This window comes from Oncorhynchus mykiss, chromosome 1 (assembly GCF_057628025.1).
Source record: "Oncorhynchus mykiss isolate SJ-2025 chromosome 1, ASM5762802v1, whole genome shotgun sequence".
Classification (NCBI taxonomy): Eukaryota; Metazoa; Chordata; class Actinopteri; order Salmoniformes; family Salmonidae; genus Oncorhynchus; species Oncorhynchus mykiss.
In genome coordinates, this window is record NC_143022.1 from 87,119,285 (window position 1) to 87,129,284 (window position 10,000).

The window sequence follows — 10,000 nt, forward strand, 5'->3', positions numbered from 1 at the left end:
AGTAGTAGTAGTAATAGTAGCAATTGTAGTAGTAGTAGTAGTAGTAGTAGTAGCTGTAGTTGTAATAGTAGTAGTAATAGTAGTAGTAATAGTAGTAGTGGTGGTGGAAGTAGAAGCAATATTATTAATGGTAGTAGTAATAGTGGTAGTAGTAATAGTTGTAGTAGTGGTAGTAGTAGTAATAGTAGTAATAGTAGTAGTGGTAATAGAAGTAGTAGTGGTAATAGTAGTGGTAGTAGTAGTAGTAGTGGTAATAGTAGTGGTGGTAGTAGTGGTAATAGTAGTAGTAGCAGTAGTAGTAGTTGTATTGGTAGTAGTAGCAGCAATATGAATAGTAGTAGTAGTAGTAATGGTAGTAGTAGTGGTAGTGGTAGTAATAGTAGTAATAGTAGCAGTGGTAGTGGCAGTAGTAGTAATAGTGGTAGTGGTGATAGTAGTAGTCATAATAGTAGTAGTAGTGGTAATAGTAGTAGTAGTGGTAATAGTAGTAATAGTAGTATTAGTGGTAGTAGTCGTAATAGTTGTAGTAGTATTAATAGTACTAGTAGTTGTAATAGTACTGGTAGTAATAGTAGTTGTAGCGGTAATAGTAGTAATAGCTGTAGTAGTAATAGTAGTAGTCGTGGTAGTAGTAGTAGTAGTGGTAATGTTGTAGTGGTAGTAGTAATAGTAGTAATATTAGTAGTATTGGTAGTAGTAGTATTAGTAGTGGTAATAGAGTAATATTAGTAGTAGTAGTCGTAGTGGTAGTAGTAGTAGTAGTAGTAGCAATAGTAGTAGTAGTAGTGGTAGTAGTAGTATGAGGGGTAATAGTAGTAATAATTGTAGTGGTAGTAGTAGTAGTAGTAGTAGTAGTAGTAATAGTAGCAGTAGTAGTAACTTAATTCTTTGGGCATTCTGCAAGGTGTCAGGAAAATATTCCACAGGGATTTTGGTCCATGCTGACGCAGTTGCTCTCACATACCCTCCTTCACACACTTGCTGCAGATTGGACAGTTGTATGTTCATGCTGTGATCAGCCCGTTCCGTCTCATCTCAAAGATGCTCTATTGGGTTGAGGGCTGGGGACTGAGCAGGCCACTCAAGTCAACTGAACTAGCTGTCATGTTCCAGGCGATGTTTTTCCACTCTTCAGTTGTCCAGTGTTGGTGATCGTGTGCCCAATGGAGCTGCCTCTTCTTGTTTTTAGCTGATAGGAGTGGAATCCGGTGTGGTCATCTGCTGCAATAGCCCATCCGTGACAAGGGTCAATGAGATGTGCGTTCCGAGATGATTTTCTTCACGTGACTCACTGTCTGTAGGAGCGATCAATTTTGGTGAACGGGGTGGTGTACCTAATAAAGTGTCCGGTGAGTGTCCGTTTTCTAGTGGCATCAGGTATTTATTTATATGATATGTGTTGAAATAAAGAAAACGATATGGAGTCATTACACAGAAAGTCATCCAAGACTGTTTTTCTTTACATCCATTGTGAATGACAACAGTTACTCTCTCAATTACAAAAATCTTTCCAACAATTCCCCTCGATACCCACCAAGCATCGGTGTGAAATAAAACATTGTCATATCTCCACATAGTTTCGCGAACAGGCGTGCGCGCAGTGGATGTGGTTTGATGTAGTCTACAATCAAAGTTACCTACTGCTTTATATCTATGAGTTCTGTGCTCCTCTCTTTTGCCGTGTCCATATGGCAGAGGGAGACACATTCATAACTAAAGTGCAGAGTCCCTATAGATGGAGCCCCATCTGTGCAAAATCCCACCATTCAATCCCATATGGAATCTGTTTTTCGTCAATATAGCCAAGCAGCACAATATGCTGTTTCATGCTCGGGAATCGTGAGACAGAACAATATGTCCTCGTGTATAGCATCCCCCGACATGTAAATCAATGCATGGTCATGTTGGCCCTCAAAGCTAGCACAGCTAACATCCAGCATAAACTGGGGATTATTATTATTTTTTTAAACTTTACCCCCTTTTCTCCCCAATTTCGCATGGTATCCGAAAGCCATGCGTCCTCCAAAACACAACCCAACCAAGCCGCACTGCTTCTTAACACAGCGTGCACTGCGCCTGGCCCCCCACATGAGTCGCTTGTGCGCGATAAGACAAGGATATCCCTACCGGCCAAACTCTCCCTAACCCGGACGACGCTAGGCCAACGGTCGCGGCCGGCTGCGACAGACCCTGAGCTCGAACCCAGAGTCTCTGGGGCAACGATCAAGTGCAGCCTTTTCCCATGGTCTAAGGGCGCTCTCTTGTTGAATATTATATTTTAGATTTGAACAATTTTCATTCAATTTTTTAAGGTTAACCACATTATAAGGATTTTGAGATACAAAGACAATATGTAGTGCCTTCGGGAAGTATTCAGACCCCTTGACTTTTTCCACATTTAGTTACGTTACAGCCTTATTATAAACTTGATAAAATTAGTTTTTTTCCTCATCAATCTACACACAATACCCCATAATGGCAAAGCAAAAACAGGGTTGTAGAAATATTTGCTAAGTAATTAAAAATAAAAACTGAAATATAACATTTACAGAAGTATTCAGACTCTTTACTCAGTACTTTGTTCAAGCACCTTTGGCAGGGATTACAGCATTGAGTCTTCTTGGGTATGACTCTACAAACTTGGCACACTTGTATTTGGGTAGTTTCTCCCATTCTTCTCTGCAGATCCTCGCATAGCAAATGGTCTGAATACTTATGTAAATAAGGTATTTCTGTTTTTTATTTTTAATAAATGTGCAAAAATTTCTAAAAACCTGTTTTTGCTTTGTCATTGTGTGTAGAATGCTGGAAAAATGTTACCAATATTAGAATGAGGCTGTAACGTAACAGAATGTGGAAGAAGTCAAGGGTTTTTTCAGGACTTTGCACATTTTCCCGCGACACCATTTTCATGTCAGTCGACCCCACAAGGGGTTGCGACCCCAAGTTTGGGAACCACTGGTCCATGTAGAGGACGATCAATGCCAAACCAGAGGGAACGGTGTCTGTAGAAGAGTCTCCTGCCTCAGTAGCTGGTGAGAATGTGGAATGAGGAGCACATCGTTAGGGTCTGGAGATTAGAATGGGGGGGGGGACTGTGTGTGTGCGTGCATGCATGTGTGTGCACGACTGCACATGTTTGTGTGAGCATATGTGTCTGTGTGTGTAAGAGAGAGTGAAATCAATAGAGCTTATGGAAGGTAATGGTTCCAATGGTTTGAGTATGAAGCCCACACAGGCAACAGTGTTAGTCACTTTACCCCTACAGTACCTACATTTACATATTACCTCAATTTCCTCGACTAACCTGTACACCGGCACATTGACTCGGTACCGGTACCCCTGTATATTACTTTTATTATTTATTTAGTTTTAAAAAATGTATTATTTTTTCTTACTTAATTGTTGGTTAAGGGCTTGTAAGTAAGCATTTCACTGTTGTATTCGGCGCATGTGACAAATATAATTTGATTTGATTTGACTCCAGGCATCTTCATTTTGAATAGATGTCTCTAATCCAGTATACATTCCTTAGTGGTGTTGTTGTAGTGTAGTAATTACTACTGACTAGCCCCGTGTTATCTCTGATGTTGTATAGGCAGTCAGAAGGGGCCTGGCTGTAAGATATGTTTTTAGGCCTTTAGGCTGTAATGTAATCACGTCTAGTCTAGTGGGACTCATGTGACTGACCCGACGGACCTAAAGCAGCAGAAGCACAGCCATGTGAATAGAGTACATGTGGCATTTATCAACCTCATTCAGGCAGAAAAGAGATAGGAGAGAACAGTGTTTCCCCTATATCCCCTTTGTGATAGCAAATTCATCAGGGACCCCCTCGTTACCAGAACACAACTCGAGTGAGATAGAAATAGCATACAAGGAGTTTTACTATGACTCCGGCAGTGTATGGCCGGACAAACCAAGTCTTGTGCCCTGGGAAGGAACATTTTAAAGGCCCACCTCTTGGCATCTGAGCTAATTTTGCAGCTTTAAAGGTAATATCCTGCAATTCTACACATTTTGCCATGAGACAGAAAGAACAGTTTGCAGTTTTAAAACTTAATGTACAGTGCATTTATAAAAAATGTCAATACAAACTTTTGGGGGAATACAAGGAGTTTTACGAGCCTCCCAGGCCCATGTTGCCCAGGGTTAAGAACATACATTGTAGATGAATAATATTAGATTCTATTGTATTACACCCTCTAAACTAGAGGTCGACCGATTATGATTTTTCAACGGCGATACCAATTATTGGAGGACCATAAAAGCCGATACCGATTAATCGGACAATTTTTTTTATTTGTAATAATGACAATTACAACAATACTGAATGAACACTTATTTTAACTTAATATAATACATCAATAAAATAAATTTAGCCTCAAATAAATAATGAAAAATGTTCAATTAGGTTTACATAATGCAAAAACAAAGTGTTGGAGAAGAAAGTAAAAGTGCAATATGTGCCATGTAAGAAAGCTAACATTTAAGTTCCTTGCTCAGAACATGAGAACATTTGAAAGCTGGTGGTTCCTTTAAACATGAGTCTTTAATTTTCCCAGGTAAGAAGTTTTGGGTTGTAGTTATTATAGGAATTATAGGACTATTTCCCTCTATACCACATATGTCAGAGTCAAGGCCCGCGGGCCACATCCGGCCCGCAAGAAGGTTTTTTACGGCCCCTGGGATGATCTTGATTTATTATTAGAACCGGCCCGCAGCAAGCCGGCAGCCCGCAGATCTTTTACACGCACCAATACTACATTTCCCACAATGCAAAGGTGACGCACCGAGCAGTAGGCTGCTTCATTTCAATATTTATTGGCACAGCAGTCGTCAGCATCACAGTAAAATTAACTTTCAGATACCCATCAAAAATGGCAAAACGGAAGGTGGATACTGAGAACCGGGGGTTTCAAACAAGGTGGGAGTCGGAGTATATGTTCACGAAGGTAGCTGGAAAACCTGTGTGTCTTCTGTGTGGAGAAAGTGTGGCGGTACTGAAAGAGTATAATCTGAGACGACATTATGAAACGAAACACGCGGACAAAAACAAGAATATGGACATGGAACAAAGGCTACAAAAGGCAGAGGAATTAAAACGAGGCCTCAAATCTCGACAGGCTCTGTTCAAAAAAGCCAAATCACAAGGCCAGGCTGCTGTCAAGGCCAGTTTTATTTTGGCAGAAGAGATCGCTAAATCAGCCCGGCCATTTACGGAGGGGGATTTCATCAAAAACTGCATGATTAAAGTTTGTGACGAAGTTTGCCCAGAAAAAAGGCAACTCTTTTTAAATGTGAGTCTGAGCAGAAACACCATTGCCGAGAGAGTAGACCAGTTGTCCATCAATCTAAAAGAGCAGCTTGTGAAAAAGGGAAAAGATTTTATTGCATATTCCTTGGCTGTGGATGAGAGCACCGACATTTCTGACATTGCCCAGTTGTCAATTTTCATCCGCGGAGTGGACTCCAACCTAAGCGTGACAGAGGAGTTTTTGGCTTTACGTCCTATGCATGGCACAACTACGGGGCATGATTTGTATGAAGAGGTGTCAAGATGTGTAAATGAGATGGAGCTGCCTTGGGAAAAACTTGTGGGTTTGACAACCGACGGAGCACCTGCGATGTGTGGACACAGGAGCGGACTGGTGGCGAAGATACGGGAAAAGATGCAAGAGGAAAACGCGACAGGTGAGCTGACAGCTTATCATTGTATCATACACCAGGAAGCGTTGTGCGGTAAAGCCTTGAAAATGGAGCATGTAATGAGCATCATCACGCGCACAGTTAACTTTATCAGAGCCAAAGGTTTGAATCACCGCCAGTTCAAGGCATTTCTGACGGAGTTAGAAACGGAGCATGGTGATTTGCCTTATCACACAGAGGTGCGATGGCTAAGCCAGGGAAAGGTGCTTCAAAGATGTTTCGAGCTTCGTGAGGAGATTTGTCTGTTCTTGGACAGCAAAGGGAAAGACACAACACAACTCCGAGACGAAATGTTTCTGTGTGAAATGGCTTTTCTGTGTGACATTACGAGTCATCTGAATGCAATAAACTTGCAGCTGCAGGGTCGGGATCGTGTCATCTCTGATATGTACAGTACAGTGAAGGCATTTAAAACCAAACTGACTCTGTGGGAGACGCAGATGCGGAAAGAAAATTTGAGCCACTTTCCCAGCTGCCAGACCATGAAAGAGAAGCTCTCTACCAGTGCGTTCCCGAGCACACAGTTGGCTGATAAAATAGGTATGCTTGCCGCTGACTTTCGACGCCGATTTGCTGACTTTGAAGCACAAAAAAGCAGGTTGGAACTGCTCGGTAACCCATTTGCTGTTGACGTGGAAAGCTCACCACCAAACCTCCAAATGGAGTTGATTGACCTCCAATGCAATGATGCACTGAGGGCAAAATATGCGGCAGTGGGTGCTGCGGAGTTCGCCCGTTTCCTCCCCGGCACAATGCCCCAGCTGCGCATCCAGGCTGCTCAAACGTTGTCTATGTTTGGCAGCACATACCTGTGTGAACAACTGTTTTCTTTGATGAACCTGAACAAAACATCACACAGAAGTCGACTTACTGCTGAACACCTCCACTCAATTCTGAGGATTTCTTCAGCTCAGAGCCTTACCCCGAACATTGATGAACTTGTGGAAAAGATGGGACACCACCAAGTATCACCCTCAACCTCAAACAAGTGAACATTACTGTGCAATCACATATTTAGAGTTTTTACTCAGTTCAAGTTTAAAAGTTAAAATTTAATATTTGTTTTCACTGCATGTTACTTCTCCTTAAACAAAGTGTTGTTTTTGATTAATAGATTTTTGCACTTTATTTTTTTGTATTTCAATCCAATTATATTTTAAAAATATTTCAGTTGAGTGGATGATAGAAAATTGCTATTATTGTTTTTTCTTTGAAGTAAATTTAGCCCACTTTTGCTAAAATAGAAAATATAGTCTACTGATGGTGCCTTGAATACCGGTTTCTTTCATTTAATGTTCATGTTATGGGGATATTTATATAAAGGAAATTTGTCTTTTGTGTCTGTTGAAAATTAAAGATTACTGACAGAGCCATAAGAAAATATTGCTTTATTTATCTGATCATATTGTAATATATTTGTTAGGTTTTCAGTAGGTTCAATTAGGTTCACTAGACTATATGCGTCATTTAAAAATGTTTCAATGAACATTCGAACAGTCCGGCCCTCGTCTTGTAGCTGATTTTTTTATTTGGCCCTCCGTCCATTTGACTTTGACACCCCTGCTCTATACCATTTGTATTTCATTAACCTTTGACTATTGGATGTTCTTATAGGCACTTTAGTATTGCCAGTGTAACAATATAGCTTCCGTCCCTCTCGCTCCTCCCTGGGCTCGAACCAGCAACACAATGACAACAGCAACCATCGAAGCAGCGTTACCCATGCAGAGCAAGGGGAACAACTAGTAGAAGGCTCAGAGCGAGTGATGTTTGAAACACTATTAGTGCGCGCTAACTAGCTAGCCATTTCACTTTGGTTACACCAGCCTCATCTCGGGAGTTGATAGGCTTGAAGTCATAAACAGAGCAATGCTTGACGCACAAGGAAGGGCTGCTGGCAAAACGCACAAAATTGCTGTTTGAATGAATGTTTACGCGCCTGCTTCTGCCTACCACCGCTCAGTAAAATACCTAGATACTTGTATGCTTGTATGCTCAGCCAGATTATATGCAACGCAGGACACGCTAGATAATATCTAGTAATTTCATCAACCATGTGTAGTTAACTAGTGATTATGATTGATTGCTATCTAGCAACTTACGTTGGCTTACTGAATTCTCGTAACAGGCAGTCAGTCTCCTTGTGGAGTGCAACGAGAGAGAGAGGTCATTATTGCGTTGGACAAGTTAACTGTAAGGTTGCAAGATTGGATCCCCCGAGCTGACAAGGTGAAAATCTGTCGTTCTGCCCCTGAACGAGGCAGTTAACCCACCGTTCCTAGGCCATCATTGAAAATAAGAATGTGTTCTTAACTGACTTGCCTGGTTAAATAAAGGTATAAACATTTTTTTATTTTAAAATAAATAAATCGGCGCCCAAAAATACAGATTTCCGATTGTTATGAAAACTTGAAATTGGCCCTAATTAATCGGCCATTCCGATTAATCGGTCCACCTCTACTCTAAACTTATTCCACTGATCCCTTGGTCCAAATTCATTAAATCTGTAGGTTTTTATTTTTACAAAAAAACACAAGGAAGGGGTAACATTAAAGTATTAGAACACGAAGGACAAACAATACAGCATCAAGACACGATCAAACATGTATCAGTCTTTCTGCAACAGATCCATCCTTATGTGTGCATGATACTGATAGTGATATAAAATATATGTCATAGTTTCCTTTTTCATGATCGCAAGCTTGTGAAACCCGAACCCTCCAAGATCCCCCCACAGTTCCCCAATGGCTGTCCCTCAACCATTCGAGACCACTCCCACAATCCCCCCCCTGGAAGAAAAAAAAAGAAAAAATACAATTAATTCCGTTCCCCACCCCCAGAACCCCCCAATGCACCAACAACCAAGAGAATGAACTAAAGAGAAAAAAGGAAAAGACAGAAGAAAACAGTAAACAACAATGCAAAAATAAATAAATAATAATAATACATATAAAACAAAGGACATCAAGGACAACTAAAATCATAACAGCAATGCCAACTTTATATGTCTGTGTGCATGTCTGGCACTATTACATGTATGTGTGTGTTCTTGTATGTGTTTATTTGAATGAGAGCATGTGTACAAACACCTGCACGGCATCAGCCTCAGGCAGACCGGCATTAGTTGTAAAAATACTGCCACTTAGTGTCACTCAAAAGTACTTTTATTAAATGAAATCTGTTGTTAGTAATATTAATTCAAAGAACTTTAAATGTAAAATAAAATAAAAAATCAGATCTGACCGTGGACCCCCTGCAGTCCCTCCTCACCAGGGATTCTCAGTACCTCCTCAGTACATCCTCAGACCCCAATTTAAGAACCCTTTGGCTAGAGTATCTGTCTGTCTGTCAATCTCTTTCAAAATCACAGGAGTACTGTATGATTTAAATAAACCTTATTTATAGCTTGTTATGTGTGAGATTAGATTTCTCTGTCCATGTTTACTCTATGAGAAACTATTTGATGTATGAGAAGAAATATATCCTAGATCAGAAGATTGTAGACATTGCTTGTTTTGATAAGAGATTTCGTACAGTACATTGCTTGTTTTGATAAGATATTTCATACAGTACATTGCTTGTTTTGATAAGTGATTTCATAAAGTACATTGCTTGTTTTGATAAGAGATTTCGTACAGTACATTGCTTGTTTTGATAAGTGATTTCGTACAGTACATTGCTTGTTTTGATAAGAGATTTCATACCAGACATTGCTTGTTTTGATAAGTGATTTCATAAAGTACATTGCTTGTTTTGATAAGAGATTTCGTACAGTACATTGCTTGTTTTGATAAGTGATTTCGTACAGTACATTGCTTGTTTTGATAAGAGATTTCATACCAGACATTGCTTGTTTTGATAAGAGATTTCGTACAGTACATTGCTTGTTTTGATAAGAGATTTCGTACAGTACATTGCTTGTTTTGATAAGTGATTTTGTACAATACATTGCTTATTTTGATAAGAGATTTCATACAATACATTGCTTGTTTTGATAAGAGATTTCATACCAGACATTGCTTGTTTTGATAAGAGATTTCGTACAGTACATTGCTTGTTTTGATAAGTGATTTTGTACAATACATTGCTTGTTTTGATAAGAGATTTCGTACTGTACATTGCTTGTTTTGATAAGTGATTTCGTACTGTACATTGCTTGTTTTGATAAGTGATTTTGTACAGTACATTGCTTGTTTTGATAAGATATTTCATACAGTACATTGCTTGTTTTGATAAGTGATTTCATAAAGTACATTGCTTGTTTTGATAAGAGATTTCGTACAGTACATTG

At 39.8% G+C, this 10,000-nt stretch overlaps 1 protein-coding gene across 2 annotated transcripts in view; it reads left to right on the plus strand.

The window, feature by feature from the left end:
• LOC110530893 (storkhead-box protein 1-like) overlaps positions 1-10,000 on the plus strand; it is a 46,458-nt gene that overhangs the window by 26,921 nt on the left and 9,537 nt on the right. Inside the window, exon 1 of one of the 2 annotated variants that reach the window (XM_090243029.1) lies at positions 1,049-1,349. The exons of the other annotated variant lie outside the window; for it this stretch is intronic. The gene's annotated coding sequence lies outside the window, so the exon portion shown is untranslated. Of the gene's footprint in view, positions 1-1,048; positions 1,350-10,000 lie in introns of those variants that run through there. 2 annotated transcript variants of the gene reach the window in all.